At 37.9% G+C, this 24,196-nt stretch overlaps 1 pseudogene; it reads right to left on the bottom strand.

The window, feature by feature from the left end:
* The window catches only part of LOC101566475, a 98,301-nt pseudogene extending 81,143 nt beyond the window's left edge, over positions 1-17,158 (bottom strand).
* Positions 17,159-24,196: the final 7,038 nt, after the last annotated feature.

Raw genomic sequence — 24,196 nt, 5'->3', positions numbered from 1 at the left:
GATAGATCAATGCATTTTCTTAGTTCATTTTATATGTAGGTGTTTTATTGGCAGCTAAAGGCATCACCAACTACAAAGACGCAATTTCTGGGCTAAGCGTCCGAGGGCCTAAGGACTTAGTGAGTAGTAACACAGTTGTACAAGAAAATCTATCACAGACTTTATTTTAATTTTGAGATAGAGTTTGTTAAATTGCACACAGCTAGCCTTGAACTTGCAATCTCCTCCTCTCAGTACGTCAAGTAGCAAGGATTCCAGGCATCTACCATCCCACCCAGATTTTAAGGCAAATCAGTACAGACTTAGGCATATGTTAATAGTCATAGCAGTCCAAGATTTGTTAAAATTTTATTACAGCAACTTTGAATTTCCAAACAAACCGTATCTGGGTGTCAGATGATGGCAGGTAACACTCTGAGAACTGCCACTGACAGCATGTTACTACAGTTACGTGAACACAGGACATCTTCTACCTGTTAAAATTCAGCCTGAGTCAAGTTTTCTCCTGGTCATTTGCATGATGCTTCTGACGAAGACTCTTACGCTAGGGGTTGATGTCCACTGCCACGAGCTCACGGCCCCTCACACCTCATCATTCCCAGGGCCCTCAGCTGCACTTCATCACGCATCCTCGCCCTTTGGGCTGCTCTGGTTCCTCCACCTCACACTTCATCACTCCTTGAGTTCTTTGTGACTTCTCAGTGCTCTGGTATGGAGTCTGACTTAGTTGTCTACTATTCATTGTTTTAAAATCCACTATAAATAAAGCAAAGTTTGCTTTTCTATAGAACAATTCTTTTTAATTGATCAAGATGGAGCTATCAGTTGTTCATCACAAAGGAATACTTTATATGGTACCATACAGTGAAGAATTTGTAGCATAGTATTGCATAGTTTCTGGGCTTTATTTCTTTCTCTGCGAACCTATAAACATGAGCAGGTGATTTATGACGAGGCCCGCTGGTTACATTAAGCTGAAAGGAATAAAGATACTACTTGCCAAATGTGTGTTGAGATGTCCATGTTATGAGCTGGTTCATGTAGCTTTTAGAGGTGATAACTTCAGCAGTTAAATTACTTTCAGTACATTTCAGAGGGGTGTCATTTTTGGGGTTACTCTTTTTACTCTGAATACCTAAGCCATTTCTGTTATTTCAATTGACCAATTCAAGCTGAATGCATATTAATGAATCTGAAATGAAATATCTATATTAAATTATAAGTACTGTTACTATATGGCTTACTGTTACTCTAAGTATATTTTCCTGAGTAAATTATTGCTATAAATTTGCTAATGCAAAGCTGCCAACAGTGGATTTTATCATATGGCAGATGTGGTTGTAGCACATATGATATTTTTATTCAGTCACTAATGGTGTCATTTCAGTCTCGTGTGTTGCTATGTGTTATTTTCTACCTTTCAGTGATACAATGATCTCAATTACACATGAGAACTCCTGAGATTTCCTATCATTTCACTGGACTAAAAAGTAGCAGAGCTGAAAGTTCACCCCTGTCCCAGATCTTTGCAGTCTCTTTTCATTGCCTGACATTGACTTTCAGTATGGTTTGGCAGAGTAGGGGAACCTCAGCTGAAATTTTAAGACACAAATGAGAGAATCAACTTTTACTTTCTTTTTTTAAAATAATTCCATAATTTTTGTTCACAGACAAATGGTACCTATCACTGATGTGGCTGAGTCATTCCTGAGTTAATGTTTTGAACTAATGTCATTTTTTATTGGAATTAGTTTTTATTTGGAAAAGAAAAATCCAATAAAAACAATGACACAGATTTTCAAAACAAGATTATGAGAAATTAACAATGGTGAATATAGTGCATATTGTTATCTTCAAAGTAATTGTTCAGATTACAAGATACAGACGTGCAAATTTGCTCAAACAAAATAAGTACAAATCATTCTTTTCAATGAACATAAAAGAAATTAGTACTATAATTATCTTAGCTATGATATAAATTTATATATATAATACATATATATACTTCTTTTTCTTTTCCCTTGCTTATTTGCTGCTTCTCTCATCCCAGTTGTTTCTTTCATTTTGAGCATTTTCTCTGTCACCATCTATATTTTACAATTTAGATTTTATTTACTAATGTCTTCTTTTTTTGAGACAGGGTCTTACCATTCAGTTCAGGTCAGGCTTGTGCTCACTTTTGTAGCCCACAGGCGAGTCTCGAACTCACAGCAATCCTCTGTCTCAGTCTCCCCAGTGCTTGGATTACAGGTGTGTGTCACAATGCCTGGCCCTGACTAATGCCATTTTGAATTAATGTTGCATTCATATACTTCAAGAGGGGGACAATATACCAATATGAGATACTTCTAGTATTATTTAAAATAATATTTATTATTTAGAACATTATTTCAGCTTAATGACATCCTAGAGTTGTAACTGGTCTGTACTTTGAAGCACTTAGGCATTTGTTGGTTGTTTTTCACTTAATGTCAAAACAAAATATAGATTGTCAAGTCTTGACCAGCTTTATTTATTTATTTATTTAGCAGTACTGGGGATTGAACTCGGGACCATACCCTTGCCAGGCAAATGCTTATTCTACTGACCTATCTCCCTGGCCCATTGACCAACTTTAGAAACTATCATTTTTAGTTTAACTTTGGGAATCCAGAAAAATTAACATTAAAGTTTGCAGAATAAGGGAATAAAGTGTAATATTAATGGGTATCTTGAATGATCAGTGCTCTGGAATATTTTTTCTAGTGTATTTATTTGCCATTTGTTTTTCTTCCTCTGGGAAATATGTATGCATTTTAGATGCCCATTTTTTTATTGAGTCTTTGAATTTTGGAGGTCTGACTTTTTTCCAATTCTTTATAAATTCTCAGTAAGGGTTGGCCAAATAGCTCAGTGGATTAGAGCACCTTCTTAGGTAGATGCAGGGGCCCAGAGTTCAATCCCTAGGCCTGCCCTGCCGTTCCTGCTCCTACGGAGTGCTGAGACAGCGATTGAGACCGGGCATGTTGGTGCATGCCTGAATCCCAGCACTTGGGAGGCTGTAAACAGGAGGATCACTGCGAGTCTGATCTATGCAGTGAGACCCTGCATACCCTGGACACCCTGTATACCCTCAAAAAAAAAAAATAGAAGACCTTTGCCTGAATGACTGTTGGTTAAGATATTTTCCCAATTTGTGGGTTGTCTTTTCACTGTTGGTGATTTCTTTTGACATCCAGAAACTTCACAATAAGATGAGATCTCTGTTGTTGATTCTTTTAAATATTTCCTGTGCAGTTTGTTTTTTGTTCATGAATGCTCTGCCTACTCCTATGTCTTCAAGATTTCCACCTATTGTCTAGTCTGATAGATTTAGTGTATCTGTTTTTTTGTTTTTGTTTTGTTTTGTTTTGTTTTTTTTGGCGGAACCAGGGATTGAACTCAGGCCCTTGCATTTGCCAGGGAAGGGCTTATTCCACTGAGCCATCTTCCCTGCCCTAGTGTATCTGTTTTAATGTTTAGATCTTTAATGCCTTTTGACTTTAGTTTAGTGCGTGGTGATAGACTTGGATCTAGTTTTAGCTTTTGGAATGTGGAAAGCCAGTTTTTCCAGCACCATTTGTTAAAGAGGCTATCTTTTTTCCTATTTGGCCCTTTTGTCAAAGATAAGGTGACTGAGTATGTTTGTAGTTGTGTCTGCATCTTAGTTTTTTTTAGCATGTTGAATTTCAGGTACTTATTGGACATACATATGTAATTGTTCTAGAGTCAGGAGTATTTGTTATGTTGAATCGGGAGTGAAATCAGGATCAGACACACTGATTCAGAAGTTATTCTATCAGAGAAAGCTGAAACCCCAAAGAGGTAATACAAGGTTAGTATGTAGAACTGTTGAAGCCTAATGATAGAGCTTTTTATAGAACTGAAGTATTTAGTGAGGACCAAAAGAGGTGAGCCCATTCCTTGAAACTATTTATTTAGGTAGAAGAAAAATAAAGATATGGTGCTATAAAAGCCAGGAGAGGAAATCATTTGAAACAAGTGCACACACTGTCAAATATAGCACAATTAAGAAAGATAAATAACCACCTGTTGAGTGTGGCAATTTGGGAACAGTATGAGCAGCAATTTGGTCTTATCATGTACATTTTTTTTCCAGAGTGGTGGAGAGAGAAACAAGTTTCAGTGTGTAAAGAAGTAACTGGGTGGCCAAGTTCACTCTTTAGAGGTTGGATGTGAAGTCAGTGGGAAGCTGAGAAGATTGCTCAATAGAGTCATGGGGCTGAGAGGAGGCTTGCTTTTTCACATAGGAGATGCTCAAATGTACTAATTGAGGGTAAAATACAACACAGGGAAGACGCTGAGAATGGAGAAAGCAGAGCATCTTGGTGAAACAAACCCTGAAAGGTCAGAGATATGGGTTTCAGAAGTACCATTTATAGTGACTGTAGGTATACTGGTATGTCTCTGCACTGAAATGGGAAAGTAGGGTATTAAGAAATGCCCTTCTGCCTAGCATGGTGATATGAGCCTGTAATCGCAGTGCTCCTGGAGACAGAAGGTCTTTAAATTTAAGTCTGGCACAGGCAATTTAGCAACTTACTGAAACTGTCTTAAAATAAAGGCCTTGGATCCAATTCTTAGTACCAACAAAACTATAAACAAATCAGAACCAAAACCAAAACCAGAAAAACCCCAATAGCAGCAAAACAAAAACAGAAACACCAAAAAGAAAAGAAAAAAAATCACTAAAACGAAAACAAAATGAAAAACCAGAAAGAAATAAAGCTCCTCCTACATGGCATGCTTTCTATATTAACAAACGGGTTAAATAACCTTCTGTGACTAAGGAATATGGGGTTTGAAACATGAATTTAGGAATTATAAATGTATATAGTAAGTGGTAAAACTTTTATGTCAAAGAGAGAAGAGTAGGCTGGGACTACACAAAAGGATTGTTAGTTGACTCCAAAGGCTGGATCAAAGTTGAAAACTGCATTTCTTTTTTTGTGTAAGATTTCTTGGCTTTGTAACTTTCTTGAAAGAATTAAGACAAAAGTCCACTTTTATATATTGAGGTGAGGAGTTAGGTCCAATGGTTCCATTCCTTATGCAACGGAAGAAGAATGAGAAGGTCAAGGACAAACAACCGCTGCATTGAGCGTATTTGAGGGAATGAGATTTAAACCATACAGGAGACAAAATGAAGGAAAAGTCCAGTTTCTTTGACACTGACTATAGGTAAGAAGAGGGAGTAAGAGAATGTGGAATCTGTAGAAAAATTGTGATGGAGAAGATAAATGTGATAGTTTATATTTAAAAGATGGAGTACTTTCTGTTGAAATGAGAGATTTAGAGTGGCCAAAAGCATTTTTTTTTTCATGAAGGGGAACACAAGATGTAACTAGAAAATTTACTGCTTTCTCTGTAGGGAACTGTATGTGTGTGGCTGCGGTATGCACACACCAGGAAGTACATATTTGTGTAGTGTTAATGTTTTCTCTCTGATTTTACAGTGAACCATAATCCTAAAATTAGAGAGCTTGGGTTCCATATGAGTTATAGGGATAGATGTGCTATCACCAGTCTAAGATCCTTAAATTTGCTGCTGTGGCATATTCCTGTATTACAGAGCCTGGTACCGAACTGAATGGAAAATGCACTGCACCAAGGAGCTGGAAGGTGGCCTGATGGGGAACTGCTCCCAAAGCATCAGCCCTGAGCTGGGTGTGGGCTTAGTTTTATAGGTTTTGCATGCGAGAGATAAACAAAAGTTTAAAAGAATGGTGAATTTTAATTGGGTAGTATCAGCTATTTGTCATTGCTGTGCAGAAAGTCCTTGATTGGTTTTTGTTGTTTTGATTTTTGTCTTGTTTTGTTTTTTAGTAGCAGGGGTCGGACTTGAGACCTTGTGCTTCCCGGCAGGCTCTTATGCCTCTGAGCTATATCCCTGGCTCCCAGGAAGTCCTTGAAAAGAGTAGCAAAAGGGGTGTGTTTGGGGGCTGGAAAGTACATCTGGGCAGCTGAGTATGGTCAGACTGAGCTGGTGTAGTTGGTCTAACAGGTTGGGCAGCAGGATCTCATTTTGTCCTAAGATGGTAACAGATACTAGTTGATTTTTAAAGTTTAGAAATTTTCATAACACTTTTTCACCTAGATTCTCAGAGGCATGAAGCTGGCAAGTTCCAAGACAGCCTGGACAACTGACTAAGATTCTGTGTCAAAAAAGAAAAGAGAAGAAAAGGAAAGGAAAAGCCTGAAGATGTATCTCAGAGGTGGAGACCCCTGGGTTCAATCCCCAATACTGCAAATAAACTTCAAGTTTATTACTTACTTACTTATTTATTTGCAGTACTAGGGATTGAACTAGGACCCTGTGCTTGCCAGGCAGGCACTTATTCTACTGAGCTATCTCCCTGGTCTTTCAATTTTACTTTAAAATGGAAGAGATTACATAAAACAGACTTCCAGCAACTTTTTCATTACTGCGCTGCTATAAAGCTTCGTACATTATATGAAGACATTGTAGTGTCTCTTTTTCCTGAGAATTGTTCTGAAGACAATTCTCTGTGTTGAGTCAAAGGCTGTTTCTACCTAACAAAAGTGGAAATTTGAATCCCTAACTTACTTTTTACTGTTGTTTTCTTTAATCGTAACAGACTCTGTATCGGTAAAAAAATCACTGGATTATTAAATAGCTCAAGTGTGGTTTGGGTAAACTAATGCATCTGAGAGGGATGTTTGAGTTATCTGAGGTGAGGAAACATGTGAAGAAGTCATTTCAGTTGCATAGACTTTTCCATATGGAAGCTGAAGTGACTGGACTTTTAAGGCTCACAGAAAAGCTGGTAGACTGGCTGGAATCTATGCCAACAGTACCTTTCCTGTGTTAGACTGAAGTGACCTTATTTATTTATTGGTTCCTTTATTTTATTTTATTTTTAAATTTTATGTATTTGGTACAGGGTCTCACCACCCAGCTCAGACTCATAGTGATCCTCTTGTTTTCAGTCTCCCCAACGCTGGGATTACAGGTGTGCGCCACCAAGCCTAGTCTCAGTGGCTAACTCAGCATGCCTGGGGGATGGGCCAGCATGGCATGTGGTATTAAGGATTGAATCCTGCTCCCTGTGCTTGCCTAAGCAGAGGCTTAGTCTACTGAGCTATCTCACCTGTTCCTTCATTTTTAACACCTATTGAGACCTTCCTTTCTTTCCCCATCCAATCATCTATTATGCAAAAAAGTTTAAAGTATCTGGTCCCTATATATCTCTCATAAATAGCCATAAAATTCTACTAAATTAAGGAACCATGAGGATGTAATCATGAACAGATTAGATCAGAAATCTAAGTGCAACTCAGCAGCCATAACAAACAGGCACACCCTTGGAAACTTAAATTCTTTTGAACAGAGATTTCAAAACTCAAGCAAGGTCAGAGGCCCAACGTATTGCTATTCTGTAGCTGTTCCAATATGTTTGGCTCTGGCTTAGTGATGAAGCAGTGTTGTGTATGACAAACCAAGGAAAATTGTTTCTCTGAAATCTGGGTCAGGACATTATTTTTTTTTTTTTAAAGAATTCATCAAATGCAGCTTAAAGTAAACATGTAAATAGTACAAACAAGGAATATTTCTGTAGAAAAGAAATATACACCTAGAATGACATAATTAGCTATTTTTGCTATTGATTTAAGAATCAGTATTAACATGGTAGAGTGTATTTTGATAAAACATCATAAAGTAAAATAATTATGTGTCAAATAATGCTTTTGGTTTCTAACGCAATTGAATCGTTCCTTTTTCTGAGTTAAAGCCTTCCCAAGAAAGATTATAATAAGTGTGCAATTTTAACCAGATGTTTCGCTAATCCTTTTGAAAGACTAGTCAGAAACCATATTTTCATTCATGATTCAAGAATAATTTCAAATTATTTCTGTAAAGAAGACTATGACTAGAGGATTACATTCATTCCTGATCTCTTATCTTGTCTACAAGACTTTTCTAAGTTCCTCTGGACTTGAAAAGAACATGAAGGGGAGTTGGCGAGCATAAGATCTGTTACTTTCCATATTAAGTTATACCATCTTCTTTTTTAGATGTGTTGGGCAAACAGTTTGTGTGTGTGTGTGTGTGTGTGTGTGTGTGTGTGTGTGTAAAGCTGAACTCACCTCAGAGCTCTGGTTTCGTCTGAGTGAATCGTTTTAAGTGAGTTTTCTCTCTATCTGTTCCTGGATTCTTATTTTTTTTTTTTCCTGGATTCTTATTTTAATCAAAAAGGTTCCCAACACTTCACCTCACCTTTCACTCTTCTCTTTTGTCCTTACCTGACATGGCTATCCATGAACCAGTATTTTTCTGGGCCTCATGCATTACAATGCATGCTCGTGCCAATTTCAAAGACCTTATTCATCCAAGTAAACTTTTCCCCTAGTTTTTATTGTAATTCAGATTTTTTTCTGGATAGAGGCTACTGAGCCTCAAGTGCAATACGGTGTGCATGGGTGCAGAGCTCCTAAAGTGAAAGCTGCTGGGTCAGTAAATAGTATCACATCTGAGTGCCTTAGGCTGAGAGGTGAGCTAGAGAAAGGTGAATCTGAAAGGTGAAGGACACTGGTTTTTCTTTTTTTATTATTTAAATTTTTAAAATTATTTATTTATTTGGTACAGGGTCTCGCTATGCAGCTTGGACTCATAGTGATGGCTATCTCAGCCTTCCCATGCTGGGATTACAGGCATGCGCCCCTACACCTGGTTTTGGTGGCTGGCACAGCAGGTTTGGGTTCCTGGGGCTGGCATGGGATGTGGTACTGGGGATCAAACTTGGGTCTTTGAACTTGCCATGCAGGTGCTTATGCTGCTGAGCTATCTCCTGGCCCTCACATATTAATATTGGGTGTGTTGTTCTACTTTGCACGTTAGTGAACAGTGCTGCCATCAAAAGACTGTGTTGTGTCCTTAGTGAAAAGTATTACCTCTTGGATGGGATAAACTCTGAGAAAAATTCGTGCAAAAAAGATCTTTGAGAGACTGATTTATAAAACGGAACTTTAAGCAGGCAAAGTCTAGAGGATTACACTTATTAGTCACGTGTATGCAATATTCTGTTCAGCTACATATGTATTTTACAGATCCACTAATAAATTAGAAGATTCTATACTTAGAGCCAAGAAAATCTTGATGGACTTTCCTTTAAATCAAAAGAGAAAAGTTCTTGCCAGTCCCACCTCTGGGGCACACTGAAATGCAATTGAGACTGGGCATGGTGGCGCGCACCTGTAATCTCAGTGCTTGGGAGGCTGAAAACAGGAGGATCACTATGCATCCAATCTATGTAGTGAGATCCTGTAAATCCTGCACCAAATACCTAAAACAATAGAGAAAAAATAAATATGTTTATAGGCTGAATTATGTCCCTCCAAAATTCATAGATTAAAGTCCTAACCCCCAGCATTTCAGAAAGTGACTGTATTTAGAGACACAGCCTTTAGGGAGACAGCTCTGGTAAGATGACATCATTGGAGTGAGGACCTAATCCAACTTGACTGGTGCCCTTCACAGGACAGGAGAGGAGGGCCCACCATGTGGGGAGTTACTCTGTGTGTAAGCCAAGGGGAGAGGCCACAGAAGGGATATCCTGCAGGCACCTTCAACTTGGACACCCATAGCCTCCAAAATTACAAGAAAGTGGGGTTCTGTGGTTGAAGCCACCGAGACTGTGGCATAGCCTTGGGTAAGAGTCTTCACAGTCTTTTGTGTGGCAGCCTTAGCGCACAGAGTGACAACCGGGCATCTGCTGAGGGACTGGCTCCTTTCCAGTTCACCACTCAGGTCACTAACGGTCAAGTTTGCCCTCACAGGACAGTACTGGATACATAGTGAGTGATTTCTTATCTTTTTCTACACTCCCCACTGAGCCTGCTCTTGACATTGTCTTCACTGTTTTACGTTTTAATTACCTTGATTAGGTTTGCTGAACATCCTAGGCCAGCGGCAGTGAACCCATGGCATGCGCACCACTGTGAGCTGTTTGCATTACTGAAGGCTCTAAAAGGTTCACCATCAGTGCTCTAGATTGCAGCTGAAATATCCACATATAATATGAATAATTCAAGTTCCCAAAATTAAAATATTTCTAGTAGTTATACTAAAAAATAAAGAGGCAGATGTAGTTGATATTAGTAATATATGAATATAGGTTAACACATTATATATTTAAAGTAAATTTCAATATAAACTTACCCATGATAAACATTACATTCTTTATTTTCATATTTCCTACTGCCCAATCCAGTTGCTCAGCAGTCAGTGTGCTGGTGGCTACTGTGCTGGATGATTTAACTCTAGACCTAATACTAAGGACATAAGGGGCACAGTCATGTATCAGCGAAGTACTCGCCAATCTTATTTTAGATGAGTAGTTCTGTCAATACTGAGGTCACTTGCTGCATGTTGACTATTTTATGTTTCACAAGGTGAAATGCTTGCTGACAGAACAACTTTGAGTTCGGCATCATTCTAGGCACAAATTCCTAATGGACACAGTGTGAAGAGGAGGTTATTACTCAGGTTTCATTCATGTAATAGTCTCCATTATGACTTTCTAAAAACAATGTCTTTTCTTTGATAGATGTTTATGAAATTGTCATTTGTCTATAAAATAATAAGAGGGCACTATGTAGGGCAGGTTATTATTCTTTTTAGTTTGATTATGTTAAATAACTAAAATCTATGGGACTGGGGGGAAAGCTTTCATTTGTTGGGTTCTTACTGTGCACTTGACATTGGTGATCTTATTCTGTCCTTTTATAATCTTGTGACCTTTGTATGAATGAGAAGACTGAAGCTTAGAGATTTCAAGTAAATTTCCTAAAATCAGCCATACCCTTAATAGTTGGTGGAGTCTCCCGTCAATATTAGTCTAATTTTAAAGCACTTGTGATACAGTGACATCTTATTCCAGTGCGTAGTTGGTATTTGAGAAATTCAAAGGCATGGGAATAATAGGACAGTCATATAAAATTGGAGACTGTAAGCCTCGTTCTCCAGGCTTTTTGGAGATAGATTCAAGTTCAGGCTCTAGCTCTCCCACTTACTAGCTTTTTTTTTTTTTTTCTTTCTTTCTTTCTTTTTGGTATCTGGAATCAAACTCAGGATCTCATGCTTACCATGCAGGGGCTGTGCCACTGAACTATACCCCCAGCCTTACTAGTTCTTTTGACCTTGGAAAATTACATAAACTCCAGGAATCTCTTTCTTCATTTGGAAAATGAGCATATAACAGTGTCTATCTCAAGGTTGTACAAGGGCTAAGTGAGCTAATTCAGGAAAAGCACACTGTGCGAGGTAGATACTAAGATCTCACCGAACGTCAGCAGCTTGTGCTTTTTTTTTTTAATCTATCAGCAGTTTTTCTGATCAAGAAGATTATGGGGCCAAAGAGGAAAGTGATCAATGATGTAGAGTGTGCCTAAGGAGAGTCACATGGAGAGAAAACATTCTCTCAGGCTTTCACAGAGAGCACACTGGCCAAGCAATGGCTGTGACTCATCCACATCGCTGACACTGACAAAGGTTCTGAGGCACAGGATCTCAGGATAAATCCTGAGGGGATTTCACTGACCTTATCAGACCCAAAAGCTCAACTCTTGTTGCACAGGTCCTGCTTTACCTTGGTCTTAACCATCCAGCAGAAAAGTATAAAAACAAACTATAAGAAGTAAAGCCATGCTGTTATGTTGAGCTGTAGGGGAATCAGCTCAACAATTTCTGACATTGCCAGTCAAGTGGAACACCCAATATTATTATCAATTACTGGACTCTTTTAGAATATTTTGCTGAGTTAACACACCTATAATATTCAAATATGGAACTTAACAAGAAAAGGAGATACAGATGAATGTCCCTTTTGTATCTGTGTATTTAAAGTGGTTAGGATAGATATATAGTTACATTCTCTTAATGAATAGAGGGATTTGTTCTGTGTTTGTAAATATGATATCATGTCTGCATCTTGTACAGTAATTAACCACTGGGAGGAATGTATGCAATGTGTTAATTATTGAAACTGTCCTACCAATTTGATTTGAATCTGTCTCATTGCTATTTGTTTCTCAATAAAATTATGGAAAAAAATTTATCAGCAGTGACAGGCCTGGTGTAAAGTCTTTAATATTGCAGGAATTTTCTTGAGTACTCAGTAGAGCAGCATACACTTTTTGTATGTTAAGTATGATTAAGCAGAGAGGCCTGAAGTATTTTTCCATAATGAGTGTCACAGACCTCATCTGAGAAGGGGAGCAGAATCTAGAAATAGCTCTAACTTCCCAACAGCCAGGGGAGAGCACAGCACTGGTACAGCTTCTACCTCGCCATGACAGCTTCAGCGAAGCTGAAGATGGCAACCCTGAGTTCTCTGAAAGATACCTGAAGTCCAGCAAATGCTGCTGTAGGACATGCGCATCACAAGCCATCTTAAAGAAGAATACAGATCTTTAAAAAAATTTTTTTTTTGCAGTACTGGGGATTGAACTCAGGACCCTGTGTTTGCCAGGCAAGCACTTATTCTACTGAGCTCTCTCCCCAGCCCAGAAGAATACAGTTCTCCCGGTCCTACCTAAGTCACTGACATTCTTTTCACTCTTTTCTATGGGTGAAGACTATAGGAGGACAGCGCAACAAAAACAACAAACAAAATGAACCAGAGATTGGAACAAAACATGGAATGAGAGGGAAAAAGCCTTCTGTAGAGGCTTCAAATGCTCCCATTCATCAGTTAGTCTTAATTATATTATATGTAACAGCAAAGAAAAAAAGGGGATAAAGGTCTTAGGAGTTATATTGATAGACTATGTGTGGTGCTCCAAAATGGCATGAAATATCTTGTTTAATCTGTAAAAATATATTAGCATGTCATGTTATCTTCATAAATTCTTCTCACACATAGAATGGGTGGAGTTCCTGAGTCCCAAGGCACAGTTCTAATTCGACTGGTCACTGCAATTCATCAATTGTTTTGTCATATATTTGCAGGCTCACAATTGGGACTGAGGTATTATGATTCTGGAGGGTTTGATAATAGATGAATTATTAGCTGTTGGGGACAGATTTGTTTCGGAGCCTTTCTGTGGTGGTTTCTTATATAGGAAGGCAATCATTCTCACGGGATTTGCTCCCTCAGACCTAAAGAGATTTTGAATATACCTTGTAATATTTTTTTCTCAGTAAAATTTCATTAGTGGTTAATTATGACTGGTAGGGTTTTTCTGGAAGTTTACCAAGTGTATTTAGAGTTCAACTATGTCAAATTTGAATAGTTTTATGATGGGACAGCCCGCTTTCTGTATTCTTTGTCATAATATTTTATAAAAATTGTGCAGTTTCTTTTCAGAAAACAAAAAGAAATATATAATTAATTTTTCTTAGGCTAGAAAATTGTACCTTCTGGTTTTTGATTATTTGGCTAGTATTGTCTGATTGTTTTTGGTTAGAAATAATTTATTTCTAAGAGTATTTAAACAACATCTAACTTTTGAAAGCAGGCAAGAAGTTAAATGCCTTTTATGAATGCAGTATATAAGGCCAGATGAACCCAAAGCTGTGCTTAAGCTTGATTGTTTTATCTGGAAGCTTCTCAAAGGAGCAAGACCACATTGAGGGCAGACTAAACAGAATCACCATCTCTTCAAAGGTGCATATTATCAGGAGGGAGAATTAAGATAAAATGCAAAGAAATTCAATAACTTGATATTTAATACTCTTCCAAGGTTTTTAATTTCTTCTTTAGAAGGACATCTTCATAGTTAGATTGTTCTTTCTTTCACACATTGTCATCAACTTCAAAATTAATTCACATTAGTATAAATTGTTATAACTTTTTTCATTAGGTTGAAAGGATATGGAAATATAGAAGTTTAAGAAATGATATACATATATATATAATTATATGACATATTGAATTATATATCTATGTATATAGTTATATAATTCAATATGGGATTGAAACTATGCTGAACCTAAAGTTTTTGCTAAGAGTACAATGCTGCCAGAATTTTATGCTGTTTTTTTTCTCTTTAATTTACTAGCTACTGAATTTATTGGAAAGCCCTCCTGAGGGAAGACAGGGAGGAGAAATGACAAAGCTTTAAAATGGAGAAATGGTCACCATGGTAGTGAATTCCCAAGTGGTAAGTGAACCTACAGCAAACATTCCAGAACACCTGAGTTGATTTGAAAGCTTATTAAAGCTTTTAGTTTTTTTGTGTTACAAAATTTAAAAAAAGTAGGTGAACAGAAGTTCTATTTCAACAGAATGACCTGGAATGAAAATCAAGATTTGAAGGTCATTTGATTATACTATCAGGAGTCCATAGTCAAATGAGGTATGCATCCAAGATTATTTCCGAGAAGTTATTTTGAGCATTTCTGTCAGCCCTGCACTTCTGTGCTGTTGTTCAGTGCCATTGGCCTAGGATGACTCCCCTTAGATTTTCTTATTTAAAATGCCTTTGTAGGACACAAAAGAAGTCTAAGTCATGGGCTCTACACTCCCTAAATTTGCATTCTATTTTGGGAAGAGTACTTACTTATAGGACTAGGTAGAGGAGGTAGAGCAATGATTGTTATAGTTTGTGTCTAGATGTCTCCCCCCAAGGCTCATGCAGTCTTAGACAGGTTTTTTTTCAGAGGCAATGGGATCTAGAGTTTGTCATCAATTTGTAGTGCAATGCTGGGATTAATAGCGTTGGGAGTAAGGATGGGTGATTGGTGAATCAGCCCACTGATTGGATTTGCATTGCCTAATCCCTGTAGTCTAGATAAAATAAAAGTATCAGAAAGAGGTCTACCTCTTGCCTTCACTTGTTAGTTTCTGCTCTCTTCTGCTATCATGAGCTGCTTCTCCTCTGTGATGCCGCCCTGCCTCAGACCCAGCCAAATATGGACGGAAATCTCTACACGCAGTCAGATAGATAAACCGTTTGGCCTTTTAACTTTGTGTGTCAGGATTTTTTTTTTTTTTGCTCACCAAAGAGAAAAGCAACTAAAACAAGGGCTGGGTTTACATAGAATAAATGGACTGAGAGAGCTAATGCCCAGGGGGACAGCTTGATAATTCAAATATGTGTTGGGATGGGCAAACCAACAGTGGTTGAGTAGTTAGCTGGTCCTTCTCCCTCTCCTGCCCTCAGCTCAGCCAGTTACTTCACACCTGTTGGTTTGGTGTCTGCTATATGCTAAGTGCCTCGTTCATCAAGATGCTGCCAAAGACAATGAACATTGTTGTCTTCATGAAGTTTAAGGTCTAGAGAAGCAGGCACTAGACATAAACAAGTACATGTGACACTTACAAAACTGTGGTAAATCTTAGGAAAGCAAAGCAAAATGGTATGGCATAGATTGGGGTTGTAGAATACAGGTCTGAAAAGGAGACATCTAAGATGAGACTCAAAGAATATACTTATGAACACATAAAGGTGCATGTTGAACACAGAATACGCTAAAATGAGAAGATTTTCTATTTAGTTGTAATTTTATAGTCGTATGTCTAATAAATGATATAAATATTTAGATCATACACATTTCATTTGGCATATATCAGTCAGGAGCATGGCAGAAAGCAAATGTCATCTTTGAACCACAGAACTTCAGAAGATTTAGTAAGGGACTGTGTCACAAAGGAGTGGCCAGGTGCAAGGACCCTATGAAGAAATGTTGCCCTCCCAGGGGCAGAGAAAGCAGAGCTGTCACAATCTCCTGGTCCAAATGAATAAAAGTGGAGGGCATAGTGAATTTATAAGGAGAGAGAGGGGAGAAGGGCAGTGTTATCTTTAGAGGATCAGCAATCTTGGCAAGAGATGCAGCAAGCTGAGGTGAGCCCCTGATGTGAGAGTTAGGGGGCACATCCTCCTGCCACACTCACTCTTCTCTCCTGCTAAGATTCTGTTGGCTGGTTTCATCTGGCAGATGAAGGATAATGCAGGTCAGTCTCTCAGTGGTACAGTGTCTCGCTATGCAGCTCAGACTCGTAGTGGTCCTCATGTCTCAGCCTCCTAGAACTGGAATTACAGGTGTAGACCCAGTTTCAGTGGCTAGCACAGCAAGCCAGAGGTTCCGGGGGTGGCACAGCATACAGTACCAGGGCTCAAACCGGGTTCCTTGCACTTGCCAGGAAGGCACATAGACCTCCAAGCTATCTCCCCAGCCACAGGGTCAAGGTTTAGAAGGTACAGTGTGGACCTAGGGGAGGCACAGAGAAAATATCCCCTATAGACATGAAAGCAAAGTCCATACTATGGTCTAGGCTCAGTGGAATGGTCACATGACATAAGCCTGGTGAAAAGATTTGTTCTGTTTTTAGTTCACCTACAATGTGATGTAGGCTATCAGAATGAACGTATAGCTGCCAGGGTGCTATCCCAACAGCCCTTCTAAAGTTCCTCTAGTTGGTGATTCAGATGTCTTTTCTAGTGACTTTTTTTTTTCTCCGTCTATTACAGTAATTGGTGTTATGGTTTGTGTCCAGATAAACTGTTACCCTGTGCTACTTGGCCTTGAGGCCAGGCAATTATGGACCAAAACCTCTACAAACTGTGAGGTAAATCAACCATTCCTCTTTTAACTTGGGGTGTTGGGGATTTTGTTTTAGCAGCAAGAAAACTAACTAAAACATTTGGAATCACACACATGACAGCAGTGCCACAGGGACAGCAATGAGCCAGAAATACTGAGGTCCTGAGCAGTGCGCTGTCTGTTACCTGGAACCACATGCGCTGCTCTGGGGCCACGTTTCCTCTTGGCGATTGTTCTGTTCTTTTATAGGGTCACCCTGTGATGTTTTTCCCTCAGCAAGGTCTGCAGTTGTAGAAATAAAGGGGTAGGAGGGCACTGAAATGTGTTAGTAATGTTAGCTGACATTTAAGCAGTGAGACTCTTGTGTCAGAGGCAGGAACGACTGTTTTTATTTACCAAATAGCTCCAATTTTTCTTTTCACTTGGGTTTCATACTCTTCAGGAAAAAGACAGCTCTGGAAATTTATGAACCGTAGCTTGCTCTTCATTACCTGATCACCCAGTAAGCCTTGTGTACCTAAGCCTAAGGGTCACCTGCAGGTCTACAACGCTTTGTAATTTTATAGGAAACTCATTGGCTGCAGGAGGTGTGATGAGGTGCTGAGAGGCCATGTGCGGCTGCTAAAGAGTTTTAATAATAATAAAGATATACATGTGTATGAGTCCTTGAGGCATAAAATTTCCCCAGACCTGAGGATCTGAGGCCATTCTGCAGTGGCCTGCTCAGGCAGGCAGGGCAGACTGGACCAATTCCCATTTCAGATGAGAAACTGAGCCTCAGAGGCTGACTGCCCTCCCGGCATCTTATGGTTGAGAAGTGGCAGAGGTGCTGGAGGCCAACTCCAGTAAAAAAATCACCACAGTTTTCAGTGGTGGTTTCAACATACAAATGATCTTGGTCTGCTGTTGTTCTCAGAAGGGGCCAGCATGTGAGTAGTTAGGAACTTTTCTTTCACTGAGCTTTGTGCATAAATTTGCCCAGTTACATATGGTGATGCCCACCTGTAATCCCAACGCTGGGGAGGGTGAGGCAGGAAGATCCCAAGTTTGCACCTGGCCTGTACAACTTTATGATTTAAAGAGATCCTGTCTCCAAATTAAAAAAATATAACAGGGCTGGGTCTGTAGCTCTTTGTGAATGCCCTGGGTTCAACCCTTAGTATTCCCCCACATAGATGAATAATGATCTGTCCTTGGAAAAACAGGCTTTGTTTAAGTGTGGTTTTTTTCTTCAGAATCTTGAGCAGGACTGGAGGTGATCTGAGGAGAGTATCAGGCCTGTCCCTCTTTTCTCTGTCACAGGATTTACTCTTAAAAAGTATGAGTCAGGTAGCATTTCAAACAGAGGAGTTACATGATCTTAGAGTTGTAAGAAGGCCACTATGATCATTATGCTGGGCACAAATATTGGGGCAGGTGGAAGCAGAATAGTAAGACTACTTCAGCAGCCTTAACTGGCTAGTGTGACAGTGAGTTTGGAAAAAAATAGCAGAATAGGAGGTGGTTAGGAGAATGAGGAACTAGGGTTGGGAAGGTGGCTCAGGGGTACTTGCCTATCATGCATGAGGCCTGGAGTTTGCTCACCAGCAATGTACCCTTATACACTACTACTACTACTACTACTGGAATTTATTTTTTTCCATAATTTTATTGAGAGACAAATAGCAATGAGATAGTTTCAAATCAAATTGGTAGGTCAGTTTCAATAATTAACACACTGCATACTCTCTTCCTAGTGGTTATTTGTTGTACAAGATCCAGACATGATATTCTATTTACAAACAGTATTACAACAAATCCCTCTATTCATTAAGAGAATGTAACTATATATCTATCCTAACCATTCTGAATACACAGATACAAAATGGACATTCATCTGTATCCCCTTTTTTGTTTAGATCTGTCATTTGAATATTATAGGTGTGTCAACTCAGCAAAATATTCTAAAAGAGTCCAGTAATCCATAATAGGATTGAATCTTCCTCTTGACTGGCAGTGTCAGAAGTTGTTGACCCTAGTCCCCTACAGCTCAACATAACACCATGGCTTTACTTTTTATATTTCGTTTTTATACTTTTCTGCTGGATGGTTAAGACCAAGATAAAGCAAGACCTATGCAACAAGAGTTGTAGCTTTTGGGTCTGATAAGGTCAGTGAAATCCCCTCAAGATTTATCCTGAGATCCTGTACCTCAGATTGTAGAATCTTTGTCAGTGTCAGCCATGTGGATGAGTCACGGCCTGTGAAAGCCTGAGAGAATGTTTTCTCTCCATGTGACTCTCTTTAGGCATATGTCCTGAGTCTTAATTGACCTTGGCAGGCTAGGGCCAAAATGTTGGCTTTCCTTGTGGCCCTCCTTTTTCTCTAATTTTGGTCTGTAAACTTAGGTTGTTAACTCTCCAGAAGAGAAGCTTATTGTTATTACCATACAACCTAGGCTGTTAAGCTTAACTTCACTATCTGTGAATATCAAACATCTTAGGCATAACATGGAACAGGTATTTTTCCTCAAATTGGAATTGGTTTTGAAAGGAGTAAGAAGAGCATTACCTGATAGTACGGTGTGCATTGTAAATGGAAGACTGGAAGAGAGAAATCAAAGACTAATTTAAATATTTTTTTCTTGCAGCAACTGAAAGGAAAGATCTGACTTCACTGAAGATGGGGAAGGCTTAGGTAATGCACATTTGAAAAGAGGTGCAGGTTCAGGTTCAGGCTTGGAACTGTTGAGCTTTTTTTTTTTTAAAAAAATTGTAATACTGTCTGTCTGTCTGTCTATCTTTCTACCTATCTATGCACCTACCTATCTACCCAGCCACCGTGTTTGCAGTACACAGCGATTGCATTCATCCTGGGAAACAGGTACATGTAATAGCCTATCTTAATTCTTTTTATTCCCTCCATCTCTACTTTTCCTTTTCCTTCCCACTTGCAAACACATCTCTTTGTTTCCTATTATCTGCCTTTTTCCTTGACCTTTAAACTGTTTGTATTTTGATATTGGTGCTTTGATTAGGATTGCATTGTACCTGTGTATTAGCTTGGGAGTATGGTCACTTTGACAATATTGCTTCTGCCTGTCCAGGATCATGAAATATCTTTTCATCTTCTGATATCTTTTTCAATCTCTTCTTTCTTTCTTTCTTTCTTTCTTTCTTTCTTTCTTTCTTTCTTTCTTTCTTTCTTTCTTTCTTTCATCTTTCTTTCTTTCTTTCTTTGTATGTATTTAGTACAGGTTCTACAGGGTCTCACTACAGAGATTGGATTCATAGTGATCCTCCTGTCTTCAGCATCCCAAGCACAGAGATTACAGGCATATACCACCACATCCAGTGTCAGTCGCTGTCTCAGGTTGCTCTGGGGACGGGGCCAGCACAGCAGGCCAAGGATTGAACCCTGGTCCCTGTGTTTGCCTAAGCAGGCACTTTAGTCTGCTGAATTATCTGGCTGGCCCTCAATGTCAGTTTTTAAAGGAATAATTTTTCTTGTAGTTTTTTTCATTTTAAGGGTTAGGTTAATTTTTAAATATTTAACTTCTCTTGAAACTATCATGAATGGTATTGATTTCTTTCTTGGTGAGCTCAATATTGCTGTATAAAAATGCTATTGACTTTTGTGTGTTGCTTTCATATCACGCTAGATTGCTGGATTTTGCTGTAAGTACCAGAAGTCTTTCAATAGAGTAGTTTGGGTCTTCTATATCAAGGGATATGTTTTCTGCAAACAATGAGAGCTTGATTTCTTTGTTTGCTGCACATGTTCCTTTAATTTTTTCCTTTTGCCTGATTATTCTGGATAATGATTTGAATACTGTATTGAGTAGGAGTAGTGATAGTGGACATCTTTGTCTTGTTCCTGATTTTTAGAGGGAAAGGTTTCAGTTTTTCCCTGTTTAATATGATATTAATAGGCTAGCATAAACGGCTTTTATCAGATTGACACATCTATATCTATTTTCTTCAGTTTTTCACAAGTGATTATCATATTTTGTCAAAGGTGTTTTCTGCATCATACAATTGTCTTTTTCTACTCTTTATATGAGGAATTACATCTATTGACTTGCATGTATTGAACTATTTTTGCAGCCCTGGGATGAAACTGATTTGGGATTGAAACATGATCTTTTCATTTTATTGCTTGCATCCTGTTGGCAGTATGCTTTTGAAGATTTTTACATTTTTAAGGAGATTGGTCTTTTGTTTTGCAAGAGCCTAAAATTTTTGAGTTCTTTACATGTTCTGGATATTAGTTCCTTGCCTGAGGAATAGTTGCAGTTGTTCCCATTCTGTAAGTTGTTCCCCTACTTTGTTGGTGTTTTCCTCTGCTTGGCAGAAGCCTTTTAATTTGGTGTGATCTCATTTATTTATTCTTGGCATTTATTTTGAAATAAGGGTTCTGAAACATTCTTACATATGGCTGCATCTTCAAGAGTTTTTCCTTTTTTATCTTCCAGCAGATTGTTTCTGTTTTAATATTTAAATCTTTGATCCTTTTGGATTTTAGTTTAGTACATGTTGAGAGACTTGAGTTTAGATTCAGTCTTCTCTATGTGGATAGCAGTTCTATCAGTACAATTTTAAAAAGATATCGTTTTTCCTCCAGCACAAGATTTTTGGTTCCTTTCTCAAAGGTCATGTAGGTGAACATGCCTGGAGATTTTTCTGAAGCCCCTGTGCTGTTCCACTGATCCTCATGTCTATTTTATTGCCAATACCGTGGTGATGCAGCTTATCACTGCTGCTTTGTAGTACAGTTTGAAATCAGTATTGTTCTTGTTGCTCAGGGTTGCTTTTGCTGTTGTAGGTCTCTTCTCGTTGTATTTAAGGTGAGAGTTTTCTCTAGCTCTTTGAGGAATGCTGTTTTTATATTGATTGGGATTCTGTTAAATTTATCAGTTTTTGAAGTGTGGCCACTTTTGTTATATTGTCTTTTTCCTGTCCAGGAACAAGGACAGGCAGAAACAATATAACAAAATTTTAAACAATATAACAAATTCTCTATTTTTGGAAAGCCTTTTTAATCTCTTTTTTGCAGGGTACCTTTGTTTTCATTGTAGAAGTCTTTTACTTTCCTGTTTAGGTTGATTCCTAAGTATTTCATTTTTCTTGTTGCTCTTGTGAAAGCCATTGTTTCCTTAATTTATCTCATGGCAAGTTTATTAACAGTGTACAGGAATTGTATTTTGGTTTTTTTTGTTGGTTTTTATCCAGCAATGTTACTGAATCTAGTTTTTTTCTATAATTTTATTGAGAGACAAATAGCAATGAGACAGCTTCAAATCAAATTAGCAGGACAGTTTCAATAGTTAATACATTGTATATTGTTTTCTTAGTGGTTATTTTTTGTACAAAATGTAGACATAATGTCCTATTTACAAACACTATTAGAAAAAATCCCTCTATTCATGGAATTAAGAGAATGTAGCTGTGTATCTATCTTAACTATTTTGGATATACAGATACAAAATGGTCATTCATTTGTATCTCCTTTTTTGGGTTTGGTTTTGTCATTTAAATATTATAGGTGTGTGAATTCAGCAAAATATTCCAAATTAGTCCAGTAGTCCATAATAGTACTGAGTTTTCCATATGACTGGTAATGTCAGAAGTTGTTGACTTGAGTCCTCTACAGCTCAGTATATTAATATATATATTAATTTACTTTTCATACCTCATTTTTATACTTTTCTGCTAGATGGCTAAGACCAAGATAAAACAAGACCTCTATAACAAGAAATGTAACTTTTGTATCTGACAAGGTCAGTGAAATCCCCTCAGGATTTATCCTGAGATCCTGTACCTCAGTTTGTAGATGTTTTGTCAGTGTCAGCCATGTGGATGAGTCACGGCCATTGCTTGACCAGCTTGCTCTGTGTGAAAGCCTGAGAGAATGTTTTCTCTCCATGCGACTCTCCTTAGGCATATCATCGATCACATTCCTCTTTGGCCCCATAATCTCCTTGATCAGAAAATTTGGGACACTACTGAGTTACATGATGTAGCAGTACAGGTTCTCATATGTCCTGAGTCTTAATTGACCTTGGAAGGCTAGGGCCAAAATGTTGGCTGTCCTTGAAGCCCTCCTTTTTCTCTGTAAACTTAGGTTGTTAACCCTCCAGAAGAGAAGCTTATTGTTATTACCGTGCAACCTAGGCTGTTGAGCTTAACCTCACTATCTGTTTGAGTATAAAACATCTTAGGCATAACATGGAACAGGTATTTTTCATCAAGTATTGATATGTTGAACTTTAAGTCTCTACAGAATATGATAAAAATTTTTAAAAAATTAAAATATATTTAAAAATAGGAACAAACAATTATATATGTTTACACATAAGTCCAGAAATCTAACCATATACAGCATTGCCGCAGGACAGCCCTGCAACACTCCTTTTCCTGTCTCCTGCTTTCATTCACCACCCCCTTGCTTTTTAAACAATCATCTACCCAAGAGACTGCACGGCAGCAACTGGTGTGTCATGACAAGCAGCACGTACTGAATCTAGTTATTAATGGTAGAAATTTATTGTTGAAAGTTTTGGGTCTTCTATATGGAGGATCACATCATTTGCAAACAAAAATTTGACTTCTTTTCTGATACTCTCTCTTTTATTTGTTTTCTTGCCTGATTGCTCTGGCTAATACTTTGAAAATTATATTGAATAGGAGTGATGATAGTGGACATCCTGTTCTTGTTTCTGACTTTAGAAAATTGACAAGTTATTTCCATTAAAAATGATGTTCGTTGTTGGCTTGTCATAGAGGCTTTTATCAGATTTATATAAAATATTTCTGTGCTTATTTTCTTTAGTTTTTTTAAATCATGAATGGATATTGTACTTTGTCAAAGGCTTTTTCTGCATCAATTAAGTTAGTCAAGTGATTTTTGTCCTTGCTTGAGTTTGTGTGCTGTGTTACATTTATTTATTTGCATGTGTTGAAGGATCTTTGTATTCCTAGGATAAATACTATTTTATCATGATGCATGATGTTTTTTAATGATTTGTTTGCATCCTATTTCCCATCTTTTGAGAATTTTTAAAAAATGCATGTTCTTTAAATACTCGTAGTTCTTTTCTGGTTGGCTCCTTTTCTGATTTTGGAATCAAGACAATGTTAACTTTCAGACATGACTTTGAGTGTACTTCTTTCAAGTTTTTAAAAGAGTTTGAGGAGTAATGGCATTACGTCTTCCCTAAACTTGCAGAATTTATCGGTGTTTCCATCAGGACTTGGTCTTCTCTTAGTTAATAGTTTTTAAAAAAATTATCACTTCATTTTTATTTCCTAATATTGGATTATTGAGGGTTTTTGCATATTTTTGGTGTACCTTAGGTAGCTCATATGTAACTAGGGACATATATGTTTATTCTGAATTATCCATCTTTTTTTTTATTTTTTTATTTGTGTACCTTAGGTAGCTCATATGTAACTAGGGACATATATGTTTATTCTGAATTATCCATCTTAATACAGTAGAGTTTCTTAAAGTAGTAATAATCTCTTGGATTTCAAGAGAGTCCTTTGTGATTTTACCCCTTCCATTTCTAATTGGATCAATTTGAGTTTTTTCTGTCTTTTTGGTTAAGATTTTTTTAAGAAATTCTTTCAATAAACCAGGTCTTCAATATATTGATTATTCACATTTTTT

The sequence above is a fragment of the Octodon degus genome, unplaced genomic scaffold (assembly GCF_000260255.1).
Source record: "Octodon degus isolate 3935 unplaced genomic scaffold, OctDeg1.0 scaffold00121, whole genome shotgun sequence".
NCBI classification, from domain to species: domain Eukaryota; kingdom Metazoa; phylum Chordata; class Mammalia; order Rodentia; family Octodontidae; genus Octodon; species Octodon degus.
Note: the sequence above shows the minus strand (reverse complement) of the source record. Positions and strands in the feature narration are given on the sequence as shown.